The following is a 15135-nucleotide window of genomic DNA, read 5'->3' as shown; positions in this document are numbered from 1 at the left end:
GTATTTGGGAAATATATAATAAACTAGCAAGTATATTACGTTGCGTCCAATTAAAAGATTACAATGATATGTATCATCCACATCAATCTCTTTTTCTTGTTACATCTATCAAAATTTTCTACCAGATCTATTAATATATCTACTAAAGTTTGAATCAAAATTGATTTGTGTCAAGATCACCAAATTCTTGGAAACTATTGTCATCGAAGTGGTGAGGTATACTTTTTAGGTGGAGATTCTTTTATAGATGACATTTCTTGTTAAATGATAAATTTATATTTATACCTATATGATTAGTACAATGATAAATATATCAATGCTATCATTCTTTCCTGCGTTTTATTTTGAATAAATTTTATTATATGACAATTATAAGTTATTAATTTCTACTAAATCCTTAATTTTTACTAATTATAATAATAACACTTTATTTAATTGCGAAAAATTAAATATTGCATGTTTTTTTACCCCGCTTTTAAAAAAATGTAAATAATTCCAATAAAAAAAATTTGGCAAAAGGGAGAGTATATTTCTAGATATAATAAAACAATAATAATCTTCATTATCTACTTTACACAATCATTTTAGAAAATGAAATTAAATAAAATCAGGATTAATGCTACATTTAAAAAAGTAGGGCACTATAGCTAGAATTACTTTCTAAAAGATAGCTTCGCAACTGATTAGCTACTTTCTCAAAAAAATGGCGCGCTAGAGCTATTGCTATTTTTCTTTTGTAGCGAAAATATTTTAGTAGCGACTTTAAATATTTTGTCTAAAAATATTTTTCCTAAAGGCTAATAAATGAAATATTGCAGACACAAATTATATTTTTTTTATAATCGTAAATGAAATCTTTATTAAAATTTGAAATATAATAATACCTAATAAAATATCAATTATAATATAATTTTAATTAATATATTTTGTATTTACTTTAAGAAGATGTCTTTTAAAGTTTTCATCTAGCACAGAAGATCTTTTTCACCAAAAATATCTATAGAAACTAATCCCTAGAGAATTGGATGGTTTAGAGATCATGTAGATGCCATAACCACACAATTTTTTAATGGGGGGGGGGGGAGCTTCGCCCTTAAACCCTGATTCTTTCGGCTTATAAAAAATTCTTATATATTATTGATTTTTCGGTGGTCTTTATGTATAATCTCCGTTAAAGTTGACTGAACAAACCCTAATTCTAAATGGAAATTTTATTAGTGTAGTATAGTAACCAGTATAAAGAGTAACTGGCCAACCTTAAGATTAAAAAGTGACTGAATTTATTTAGTAAATTTTATCAATGATTAGATCATGTTGTATACTAATTTATCCGTTTGAAAACTATGATCACTCTCTAAATGTGAAGTGAGCCAAGCTTTTGGAAATAATTCTGAAACTTTTACTAAACTATTAAGAAGGGCTTTATTGCTATATTTTATTGCTTTATTCTCTGTGGTAGTTGGTTCAAAGAGGAAAAGAATTATTAGTAAAAAATAAAAAATTATCAAAATAAGCATCATGCCAGAATGAATATAAAAGTTGTAAACAAAAACCAGTTATAAGCGAAATAAAAATTAAAGCAAGTCTTAGGCTGAATCTTAAATATCGAATTTTAAATTATCAAATCTATTTGGTCTGAATACATTAAGATTTATTTTTCCCTTTTCAAGATATTTTTGAATATTATGATTTTTCGTAGATGCATTTTTTCTTTATTTTTTTAAATAAATATAGAAGTAATTTAAATCTCATTAAATAAAACAGAACGAAGTTCCTAGAAGCACAAAAGCAAAAAAAATTAAATAAACGAAATATTTAAAATATGTTTTATTAATATTATCATTTTAAAATATGACTTGGGTTGTAGCTAGTGTTGCTAAACGGCTCAATTTGCCAATATTTTATTCAGAACAATATTACGCAAGCCTAGAGATTTTAGTTATAGATGGCAGAAAGGTTTGGATCGAGACTTAAGCAATATATTTCTGGCTATAATATTGAGTTAGTCGTTTTTAAAAATCGGCTCAAATTGAGCCATTTAACAAACTAATTGTAATTTTGATACGTTTATATTAAATAATTGGCAAAGCAGATATTTTTTAAAAAAGGAATATGATATACTGGACAAGTTTTTTCAAAATAATTTAAAATTTATTTAAAATTTATAGAAATAATCTAATACTGTATATCAAATTGTTATTTATAAATAAAAAACAAATAAATTTTAAGCATGTATATATTATCAATTTAGTGAATTAAAATAAAAATATTTTCATGATGGCGAGGGGGGGGGGAGGGGGTATGAGACAAAATCTTGTATTTTATGAAGATTGATTTTAGAAAAGAGGGTCACTTTAAATATGCTGGAAATATGATATGGACAATTTCATAAAAATTCGTTGTTTAATCAATAATATTTATATCATCTTTTTAATTTTCATCAGAAATATAATAATCTAGATCGCGGGTTGTTCTCATTATGTTAGGTTATTATTTTTTTTAATGTTGAGATTGAACAAGAGAAAATGCAAAGGCCTTGAGCTAATTTACGATTAGTTTATCTTTTATTATTGTGTTCCTCTCTAATTACAATCATATCCAATTTTCTTTAAAAAATGGCAGGAGGATTATTTGTATCTAACTGATTGAGTGCCAATATCTGAATTTCTTTTCCTTTAAACGTAATATACTCCTGATTTAAATAATTTCAAAATTTAAAAAAAACCAAAAAATTAAAGGATTTGAATAAATTTCATTTTTTTAAAAGTTTATCTATTTTATTTTAAATTATTAATAAAATAATTAAAATTTATTTTATATTCATCATTTTTAAATATGAATTATATTTTTATTTAAACTAGCTCATTTTAGCTATAGCGGTATACCCGATAAAAGGATGTCTTAATTAGTTACTTCTTTTGTAAAAGTGCCATCGATACCGATCACTTCTTATTTTTATATCTACTTTAACAGATTTGAAATTAATTTAAACAAAAACCAAAGCAAAGATTTCTGGTGCGTTAAAAGGTAATGTAAAAACTCTAAAATTAAATGGTGGACCAATAGAAATTTTACATTATTACCCCATCAAATAATCTTTAGAATTTTATTTATTCCAAAATTAGGTATAAAAAATCTCTTTTTTGATTGCAGCATCTGGTAGTAGACTATTCTAAAAATAATAATCAAACCAGAGACTGCTACCACAGGAGACGGGGAGGGGGGGGGGGGCTATGATAAAAGATCGTCTTAAATTGGGAAATTAAGTATTTGTAACGACGAATCGCTATTTGAGGAAATTAGGGGGAGGGGGTAAGGGGGTGGAGGGGGGGTTATGGGGGAGCTATGATTTGAGTTTCATTCTTTTACTAATTTTGATTTTGACGAAAGGGGTAAATCTTATAAGAGGTGGGGGCAAAATTTTAGAAGGGATGGGAGGTAAAATTTTGAGTGGGGTAGCAGTTATAATTATTATTGGCTTAGGGGAAGGTCTGAAAAGGTCTCTGGGCTAAGCACAATAACTGGTAATCTAATTATCTTTATAGGGTTTTGTCGCCTCAGACTAAGGCCCTCTCAGCTCCAACCTCCCCAGTCTAACGAGGTTGAACATGTCTCAAGGGTTTCAATAAATGGTAGCTCCATCCACTTTATTTAAGAAATTGTGACACCTCTGCAACACCTGCAGCATGGGGAGATCCAATTCAAATATTTACAGATTCAAGAGCCTAGTTTAGTCCAAATTATGGGTAATTACCCTATACAAATCTTTGTTTTTTGCTAGGTGGTACCAAGATTTTTGCTATACACATTACAACCTTATAGGGTTTGATTAAGTACCTATAATTCTAAAATCTGCAAATGAATTCTTATCGTTTCCGCAAACAGGGTGTTTTATCATGAATTTCTAGTAGATATCTCCTCGAAAACCTGTTACCTTTAGCCGAACGACCAGAAGTTTAACACTACGTCTTCATCCGTTTGAACTCCTTGACCTTTCTACAATGTGAAAAACTTGTGGGTAGGATAATAGTAGTTCTTCTCATCACCCCATGCAATTTGTAACCCTCTGGGTTTGTTTAGTCAAATCAGACGGGAGATAATAATCCATTGGAAGGGAAGTAAATTTATGGTTCAAATTTCGCTTCTATACCTATTTCTAGCATAAATGGAAATATTTTACTATTAGACTGAAAAATAGGAAATAATTATATATACTTTCACCTTAGTGGCAACATCCAACTTAGCAAATTTCCAAAATCTTGCTCTTATATTTATAAATAATTTAGGAAACTAGTTTTACCGAAACTATGCAAAGATAAGACGTCCAACCCAAATTTAGTGATGTTACACCTAAATTTCTTTGATTCCTTATTATACTTCTTTTCTTTTAGCGATGCTATATATTTCCTATATTATGTTCTTTAAATTATAAATTTGATATTGTATTGCAATAGGTTAAAAAAAAGATTTTCTATGAAATTAAAAGTAATTAATAAAAAGATGTTTTCATTATCAATTAATTTGAATGGAAAATATGCCAGAGTATAAAGGGAGGTGATGCCAGGAAATATTTAATGATATCCCCACTTTTAAAATTTTTAACCCCCCACTCCCCCCTCCCCCTCCCCAAAACCTATGCCTACCCTCCTAAAAAATTTCTACGTTTTCCCATTATAAAATACATCTTTTTAATTATAATGGTAATTTTAGAAGGAATAACTTAAATTATTCTACTATCTCTAATACCAACTACCAAAATAATATGAATATAAAAGAGTTATTTTTTAGATCACGAATTCATTAAAAAAACCACTCATATTGTTTGGCATGAATATGAGTTTTCTGAAAATGTCTTTGGAAAATAAGGTCTATGATTGTTTAAAATATATAGATTATGTCGATGATCAACAAAATCATTGTATTATAACAGGTCTATATTAAAAGTATTAATTTTTTACACCAATACATTTTATTGAAATTAATTAAATAAGTTATAAACTTAACATTATCCAAGAACACTGTCAGTTTTTAATTTTTATATATGTAGAAGACGCCTCTGATACATAAAATATATTTTATGAAAAAAACACCTAAAATTATTTTTATATATTATTTTTTGCAATACATATTATAATAAAAAAAATTTCTCTTTTTATATGTGATCGAAAAGCCCTATGAGTTCATTCTCATTCTCAAAGTAATTTTAATTTTAATTTACATTTTAAAAAGTTCTGTTTGCATCCAGGCTGGAAAAATCTGTTTTCCCCGAAATTCTGATATAAGTTTAGCTTTCACTATATATGTATTTGTTAATTATTCTTAAATTCTTTCCATATTTATGAACATTTATTCATTTATAGAAATCCTTTCCATTTATTTGTTATTTCGATCATATTTACGCTTTCCCTCCCATTTATGACCACTCAGGCATTTCAAACGGGAGATGGTTTGGAGGGGTCATTTAGTAAGTTAACTTTTATTTATTGATTGTATGGAAAAAAGATAAATTTAAATATAGATACTTTAATGCACTATTTTTCTAAAATATAATAACACATAAGTAATTTAAATAGACAATTTTCAGCCCCTAAACCAGAGACCTAATTCTGAGAGGGCATATGAGCAACATATTAAAATGGGGATGAGAGGCAAAATTTCCGAGGTATTTTATAGAATTAAAAAATTAAGGAGGAGGTTTTATCAATTTAAAAGAAATTAAACAAATTTTCTTTAGAGATCAATATAAAATTATGATTTTTTTTTGCCTAATCATATTTTTCATAAGGGCTAAACCCCCCTTCCCTCATCAGCCATTGTCCACATCATTATTACCTAAATGCACAGAAATTATAGATATAATTGCAATATAAATATTTTTTGATTTAGAAGATATTTAGAAAACTTGCAACTTAATGTATTAAATTAGAAAATGATAAAAACATATGTATCTCTAAAGGATTTTTCTAATAATATATATTTCAAAAATATAGAAGTGTTTATTCCGCCATCTACTTCTTTGAACTCTTACTAATCGAGAAATCACAATTTTTTGTCAAAATTTTAAATATGATATTCATAATCTATTGGTATGATATAATTGTTGTAATATTCTATTTATGCTTTCTACTGATCAATCTATAAAATTTGCTAATTCATTTATTTTTGATGTTTAAATCCTTTTATATTTAAATCAAATCTATTTTAATTGAAATTAACCAATGTAAGAAAAGATTATTCTTGTTGTAAAATATACATACATATTTATTTATTTTTAACTACGTTTTAAACATTTGAAGAAATTTTTAGCATTTATAATTTATATCTAGCTAATAATGACAAATACAATTTGTTTTAGATATTACCAACTCAAATTTGACAGCTAATACCTAATATAAAAAACCTTGAAATGATGACGTTTAAAATAATTAAGATCATAAAAAATATGATAGAATAATTATTAGTGGCAAATATGTAACTATAATTTGCTATAGGATCCACACTAAAAGTGGGAATCCATTGATCTTTTTAGATTCCTGCCTTATGTTAATGCAATAATGATCATTATTTAATAAATTTCTTTTTTATGACACTTTTTTTCTTAGAACATATTTAAAACTTTGAAATCATTTATACATTAAATATTCACTTTGTGCACCTATTTTATAAATAAAGATCTTTTATATCTCTTTTAAACAAATTAAATAGTTAATTAGAAATAAAAACTTATAATTTAATGTCATCTGTCATACTAACTATTTAAAAGACAAACAATTGAATGACTAATTTTTATTTAAATGATATAGAGTTGAAAAAGATTCTAACAATCTCATTATGAATTACTTTATTCTTTATATGCAATTTTTTTTACTATTTAATTTGTTAATATTATAAAATAAAAATACTTTGTTTTCTAATTTCACATATAAATTGTCTGTCACATTTTTCTAACATTCAAATTGTGATATATACTGTTTGTTGATAATAAAATTTAAAAAACTTCAAAGCATTTTAGTATTATTTTTTTAGTTTGTAAGAATCAAAAATCTTTCTAAACAATTTAAATATAAAACAGATTTTTTTAAAATCTATGCAAATTAAAAGATAATTTATTAATAATTGTTCATTTTTCTTCTTCCTTTTTTAAAAAAAATTTATGATCAACATTCCTTATTCCATTATTTAACATGCCATTTTCTTTAAAAAAAAAATAACCTTAATAATATAAATCTTATATCGATTTTTTTTTGAGAAATTTATGTACTTACTTACAATTAGATTAAACTGTAAACGTGTATTATTTTTAAAATACCAGATAAATATTGTCCTTATTTAAAATTATACAATATAAATTAAAAGATTACAGATGCTTATTCCAATTCGATGTTTTACTTGTGGGAAGGTTATAGGCAATAAATGGGAAGCATACTTGGGGCTTTTACAGGCTGAATATACCGAAGGAGATGCACTCGACTCCTTGGGACTCAAGCGATATTGTTGCCGGAGAATGTTGTTAGGGCATGTTGATTTGATTGAAAAATTACTCAATTATGTGCCACTCGAAAAATGATTTTATATTCATTTTTTTATATATATCTTGGTGTAAAATATATATAACACTTCTTTTTTTTATGGATCTCACCGTCAAACTATGTATAAAAAATGTGAAGATTTATGTTATTTAAAATGGTTTTGTTTTGTTGATATATATTTTTTTAAATGATAAAATATCAATATAAGACATGTCCTTAGGCCAAATTTGGATAGATTTTTAAATATATATACTAAAATTTTAAGATAAAATAATTGAAACTACAAAAATCCCATTTATATAAGATAAGGGTTCTTCATAATAAAGTCATAATAATGAATCGCTTAATTTAGACCTGTGCACCTACAAAACTATCAGTTTTTGATACGAGTTTTAAAATTCTACTCAACAGCTGGGTGCTCCTCTTTTAAACTGCTGTAAACACAGGCTACACACCAATACTAATTTTTTTAAGAAAAGCCAAAAAATATACACAGAAAATGAGCATATTTTAAGTTATTGCCAAGACTTAGCTAATTATAATTTAAGTTATGTATAAAAATTATTTTATTAAAATTTGCTAGATAATGCAATGGGCTGGTTTTTAGCCCACAAGTCCGCCCTTCTAACATGACCATAGTTTTTAAAAAAATATACCCGCTCTCCCATGAGTCTAAAAGTCTTTACCCGCTACTCGCCCGCCCATTAGTTTAAAATATTTTACTCGTAAGCCCATTATATAAAAATTTTATAACCCATACCTCCCATAAAATTTAAATAAGCTCATCCTTTTAATTTAAAATCTAATTTAAAAAAATGATTCAGTTTCAGCGCTACACCCCTACAAAAATGTTTTATAATTTAGGAAATTGCTAGATTAAGCAAAAAAAATATTCAATTTAAATTACCGATAATGAATTTATTTGATTTAATAAAATATTTATGTAAAATATATAAAATTAATATTTATTGATATTATTTCTTATAATGCAAAAATAATAATGAATCCACACTTTCTGAATTCACACACGCATACCTACAAAAATACGAATCGAATCGAATATTTCCATTATTCGTATATTGGAATTATTTGTATTCGTTTAAATCGAATAATTTATTATTCGTATGAATAATAAAATGATTATTCGATTCGAAAATTTTATTTACCATAAATTAAAAAAGATCTATTATAAAATTTATTTTGTAAAATTTAACTAAGGATAAAGACAAACAAATTTTATTAGTGAGACAAAATAGAAGCATACATATATAATATATTTATATACAATGTGGAAAAATCAATATAATATTCATATCTATAATGTAGAAGATAAATCTGACAACAGCCAATTTTTCAAACATAAAGTTTTTCGGATTGTTTCCTCCTTTAACGACATTCTGTATTTTGTAACCATGTGAGCTCCAACAGAAAAGAGTCGCTCACATGGGGTTGAAGATCCCTGTATCGGATCGAATAATAGATAAAAAATTATTCGACGAATAATATATTTTCCTTATTCGAATTCGATTCGAATTTTCGATCGAATAATTGTGTTATTCGTATTCGTAAAATACGAATCGAATAACAAATAATTCGTTTTAGGTATACACACACGTTCCCTTTTGTTCTATAAATCCTCCAGAAATGTTAATTCCTCATTCGGAAGAAGCACTAATTATTCTTGATAGCATCGATAAATCTTTTTCGTCGTTTCCATTAAAGAAGGGTACCCGTTTGAAGTATATCCTCTACTTAATTGTGATATTTAAATAAAAAGTTAAACCATTTATAATATATAAAAAAAATGTAATTTAAATTAATTGTTTATAAATGATAAACTTAAACTAAAATCTTGCTAAATTATACAAAAACTCGCTACTTTAAGATTTAAATATTTTGTTATGTCATTAGGTAAGGTGCTCTCCTCTGTAAAAACCACATCTTACCATCTATTGTTTAATTTTGACGTGAATACTATTTATTTCAAACATTGCATTTATAATTTAATACCTTTAATTGAATTCTCTTAGCTTTTGGAGAAACTGGTAAAATCACATTTTCATCCACGTTGATGTTATATTCTTCCCAACACATCCTCAGATATCGATTGGTATTTTTTTAACCCTCCAATAGTTTAAATATTTTTCTTAACCCGCCCACCCGTTCTTTAATTTAACCCGTTCGCTCGCCAGCCTACTTAAATGGGCAGGCGGGCTAAAAACCCGCCCAATGCAGACCTCTAGATCTTCCCTTTCAATAGGTGTGCTATTTGCCAGAACATTTTTTTTGCTAGGGTGGAAATATTCGGATGATCCTCTTTTTTCTCCTGCGTTTTTTGAGAAGAATATGGCATTCTTATTGGAATCATAATTTGTGCTTGTATCATATTTATTTGCTAACCTTCTCATTGTATTTGATATTTTTTCTTGGTTTTCAATCTCTATATTTACTAATCTAATATGATTAAACTCTAAGTAAATATGTTTAATTTCCGGATGTGCAATTTTGCCCTATTAGATATTGTCACAATTTTGAAATTTTGAGAAGCAAACACCTAGATAATTTTTGAAATAAGAAGTAAATTAAAATATTATTTTTTGCAGATCGCAAACAGGAATTCGTAAGGCAAATTTATTTAACATATTTTCCTTAAAGAAAATAATTTCCAAGCGATAACTATTTTTAGTCTCATACACCCCGACCCGGCAGTCTCTTATAGGTCCTATAAATATTCTAAGGAAAAACAATTATTTTTTATCTGTAGCGCTTAATCTACTTTCCATAATAAAATCACATTTTCCCTCACGTTCAATATTTCTCCTAATTTTTTTTTGGAATTAGACTCAAATCTTTGAATTTATTTTTTTGAAAGTCCGATGCTAGGGCTCTTGTTTGTAGTAAATAAATTATTCCAATATTTTAGTTTATCAGTGGATCTTTATAGGCTTCGGGGGGCAGGCCCGAAGCCAGAAACTATCTATAATGGGGGGGGGGGGGGGTATTATTTTTTTTAAATATTGAAATAATTTTTTTAGGACATTAAAAATTTTAGAAATAATTATCAAAAATTTATTATAACCGTTCATATTTTTAAAAAATGACAATTTCGAACACAAATAATGAAATATTGGAAAATATTTATGAATAAAACATGATTGAAAAATATTATAGCTATATAAGCCGGTATGGAAATCACAATAAAATATAGAATTAAATATTATTATGATGATTTAAAAAGTTAAAGATATCGTTTCATAAATGAAAATTTAATCTTTACGAATGCGCCAATTCAATAAGTAGTTCTGTATTGGTTATTAAATCTCAATTATTAATTAAAGATAGTGCATTCAATCGAATTTAAGATGTCGTACTTTTGAGGTAAGCTTATTCTCTGTAATGTATAAAAGGTCCTTTCATTTGTGCTTGTACTAATTGACATTGTTGCCAAAATATTCAGTAATTTATTTTAAAATATTTAAAAAAACTCCAAAATATAGTTTAAAGTATACAATGCTTCCCATTGCATTTTTTGCTTGAAGATTAATCCAGACTCTTCTCTTTATTGAAGAGTATATACACAAGTCATCTTATTTTTATGAAGCAATCAACATTAAATTTCTTTTTGCAATATATTCTAATTTTTTTTCGTTCAAATCTTTATTTATTTAACTAAATATATCTAGTGTAGTGTGTTATAGTATAATAAAGGAGATCAATATTATTTTATAATTTGAAATATATTTACTGTTAATAAAATTATTATTATTATAATATAATAGAGTAATAATTGGTTGAGTTCTCAGTGATAGTATTTTTCAGTTGCAGTTAGATACGGGTAAAAAGTGCATTTCGAGGTAATAAAAATTCTTCAGGGGCAGGGTAATTAATTAAAATGGGGTAGATGGAGGTAAAAAAAAAGTAGAAACCATTGGGTTTACGGGAAAAGCTAATTCTATCTAAAATTAGCAAAGAGAATTAATTTTTATGGGTAGCAGTTAGAAGGGCTGCAAAAGGCAAATTTTTTCCCGGCCCAGATGGGATTGAGTTTTCTCCTGACTCGGGGCTGGTCCGATTTCAATTTTTTGTTAGGTTGCCCGGTCTCGTTTTTATAAATTCAGGAAAAATATATCAAATTAATATGGTGAGAATTTAAGTTTCATGATTTTCTTATTAAAGCAATAAACACAAAATACATGAAATGGAAATAGTATTTATGAACGAATAATCATAGTAGCACGTCATGATTTAATCATTAAAATTATAAGTAAAGAAAATTTATTATTTTAATCAGGCTTTAAAATTTTTTCTTCCATACTTTATTAAGCGTGCCATGCATCTCTACTTTTTGCCCTCCAGGTTCAATTTAAAAAATTTCAGACGTTACCAGAACCGGGTATTACAGATCTCTTGTAGCCCCCCCCCCCCATTTCCCCGTAGGTGTAAAATTGCATAACTAATTTCTCATTTATTTTTGTATTTATTAGGTTTTATTTGCATATTAAGAAAAAATCCTTTTTAAAATATAGGCCCGTTTTGAAAAAAATTTTAATTCACCAACCCGCCAGATCATTGTTTTAGATATATTTCTAACCTACTCATCCAATGTTTAACATTTTTAACCAGCTAATTGCATTGCATACTTCTACCTCGCCGTATTGTTATTTCCTTTTAGATATGTGAAATGAGAATACATGTTACATGCTAAAAATAATTTAAGTTCCGAATTTCTAAGTAATTTAAATTTAAAATTTTATTTTTCCTATTTTTACGATAATCTTAGGTGTGTGATGTATTTAAAGTTTTGCCCAGCCCGACCCGAACCCGATTTTTTTTTAAAAAAGTTTTGCCGGCGCGGCCCGAACCCTTAATTTATTTTTGAAAAATTTACCGGCTCAGATCTGCCCGAATTCTTAAATAAACGATATATGTTATATGGCGTCTAAAAATAAAATCAAATATTTTTATTTTAAATAAAAAATTCAACATATGAAAAATTTAGATATATTTAAAAAAATATCTAAGGCCCGACCCGGTCCGATTTTTTTTAAAAAATATTAGGCCCGGGCCAGGCCTACTTTTGCAGATTTCTAGGATGTTCATTAATCGTCAAGTATCATACCCAATCTGCAAATGTAAAATGGATATTGAACGATTTCGCCAAAATATAGAAAATTTAAAAAAAAAATTGTTCATAAAAATATTTGGCCAGTAGAAAATGTAAAAAAAAAATTTATTCATAAAAATTTGACCAATATATAGAAAATATATAGGAAATGTTAAAAAAATAATAGTGAAAGAATTCTAGTTTCTGAGCAAACATTACAATTAGAATTAAGCACAAAGCATCTTTTATTAATAAATATATATCTTTAAATATTTGGAATCTCCCTAAATTCAATTTAATAAGAATTCCGAATATGAAAGGGTTATATATTTATTTAATTTGTATATGCTCAATTATGCAAATACAATGTTTGCTCATAAGCCATTTTCTATATTTAGGCTAATTTTTTTTTAGATATTTTTTTAGTTAGAAAACATTTATATTTTGGGAAATAATCAAACCCGAGCCGAGAATTCTTTTACAAAAATATATAACAGGCTGGAAAATTTGCATATAAATAATAGCTCCAGTGCAGACAATTTATATATAGAAAATGAGGTAGGACCTCATAAATCTCCGATAAAATATTAATAGACCAGTCCGGGTATCAAAATTTTGATATATTATTTTGAGTCTCAAACTAATATTTTAATCAAAGACCTGTACCCAGCCCGTCCGGATATTTTTTTAAAGAAAAATATCCTGGCCGGGTCGGTCGTATTTTTAAAGCTATTAGCTAAAATCAAAAATAAATATAAAGTATTTTTAAAAAATCCGGGCTGGACTTGAAATTTTTTTTTAAAAAAGCCGGACCGTGTAAATGGTACCTCTGCGGATCTCTGTTTTTAATTAATACTACTTGAAAATAGATTATGTCTACAACAATACGAATATATAAATAAAATAGTAAATTCATAAAAAATCAAGTTATTTATAATATGATCCGATTACAAATAAACATTACAGATATCAAACACAAATGATTTGTAAAACAGTTGTTGTAGAAAGAAATAGATAGGAAGAGTTAGATGTATGGATAAAAAATATGATGGCTGGAAAATTCCTGCAATAAAATTTAACGGGCAGGGGGAAGGGGCTTTTTGTAAAATATGAACGGGCCAGGCAAGTTAAAATTTTTAACTGGCCGAAATGGCCCGGGCTTTGCAGATTTCTATCCATAAATAAAATTTATAATAAACAAAATATGGATATTTTAAAAAGTAAAGTCGCGAATAGTGTTGTTAAAATTTGAGTCGATTTTTGAAAACGACCAGATTGATTTTAGTTAACATAATATTATTAAGCCTTGAGATTTGGCAAAGGTACAAACCTTTCTGCCACCTATGAGAAAAATCTCCTGACTTATAACATTATGTTGGCCAAAATCTTAATAGAGCGGTTTTTAAAAATCGACCCATCACTAGTTAAGAAAAACTCGGACATAGTTCTGCATGAATTGAAAACCAAGAATATATAACTGTTAGCATCAATGTGTTTTTTTTCCGGCAATTTATTATTTTTACGACTTGAATTGAGCGTGTTATTAAAAATTTGATTTTAACGGAAATATATTCCATCATGTCTAGAATACCTATCTTATGAATTGTATACCGTTTACTTTTGAATCACTTACAATTTACATGAAAATTCTATGAAAAAACTAATATAAATTATATTAAATTCAAAAGTTCACGGCATATTTGTCTGATATTTATAGGGTAGGTATTCCAAACATGATAGAACACATTTCCAGTAAAATCAAAATTTTGAATTTAAAAAACGTGCTCAGAAAACGATTTAAAGATGAAAAAATAAAACATTGCCAGAAAATACACTGATGCTAACATAAAAAATTTATATGGTAAACGTATAGGTGTTTATATAAAATATTGTTTTTTGGAGTGGATATTTTAAAGTTGTTAGATTATTACCTTTACGATAGTTCAGAGAAACTTTTTTATAATTAGATAGAACTATATAAATGAAACATTATTCCTAATTAAAGTTTTTAAAATATTATTAATTTTAATTAAACTTTTTTTATAATTCTTTTTTTTTCTTTCATGGAATCATAAAAATCTAAACTAACACATAGCACCTTTGACCTCGTGTTATAAATAAATAAAATATTCTGCTACTAAATATATAATATAGTTAATTAACGATGAAAATTACTAAAAAAAGAAAGAAAGAAGAAATTTATAACCCTTTTAATTAATTAATATTTATATATTTTTTTATATAATAATATTCATCTTATAACTTTGTAACATTTCGTGAAAAATAATAGAATAAATCACTTTTGATTTTTATTTTAAAAAAAAACTCGAATAATTTTGTAATTTTGGTTGTTACATATTCTTTCTCAAAATCGATAATTTTATAAATAAAATATTAAAAAAAGATTATTTATTTATCATATAATATCTTTTAGAAGGGGGGATGCTTCTTACATGATCTATGTATGATTCCATTCCATTTGTTTTTCACTGTTCGTAACAT

General features: G+C 26.6%; 1 protein-coding gene across 9 annotated transcripts in view; it reads right to left on the bottom strand.

The window, feature by feature from the left end:
- LOC135928986 (uncharacterized) overlaps positions 1–15135 on the bottom strand; it is a 28024-nt gene that overhangs the window by 10595 nt on the left and 2294 nt on the right. The window contains exon 3 of one of the 9 annotated variants that reach the window (XR_010572444.1): positions 7356–7646. The exons of 6 other annotated variants lie outside the window; for them this stretch is intronic. The gene's annotated coding sequence lies outside the window, so the exon portion shown is untranslated. Of the gene's footprint in view, positions 1–7355; positions 7647–9168; positions 9278–14983; positions 15123–15135 lie in introns of those variants that run through there. 2 more of the 9 variants (XR_010572445.1, XR_010572443.1) reach the window with 2 other exon arrangements.

Source organism: Gordionus sp. m RMFG-2023, chromosome 4 (genome assembly GCF_954871325.1).
Source record: "Gordionus sp. m RMFG-2023 chromosome 4, tfGorSpeb1-WG-v2, whole genome shotgun sequence".
Lineage (NCBI taxonomy): Eukaryota > Metazoa > Nematomorpha > Gordioida > Chordodea > Parachordodidae > Gordionus > Gordionus sp. m RMFG-2023.
Note: the sequence above shows the minus strand (reverse complement) of the source record. Positions and strands in the feature narration are given on the sequence as shown.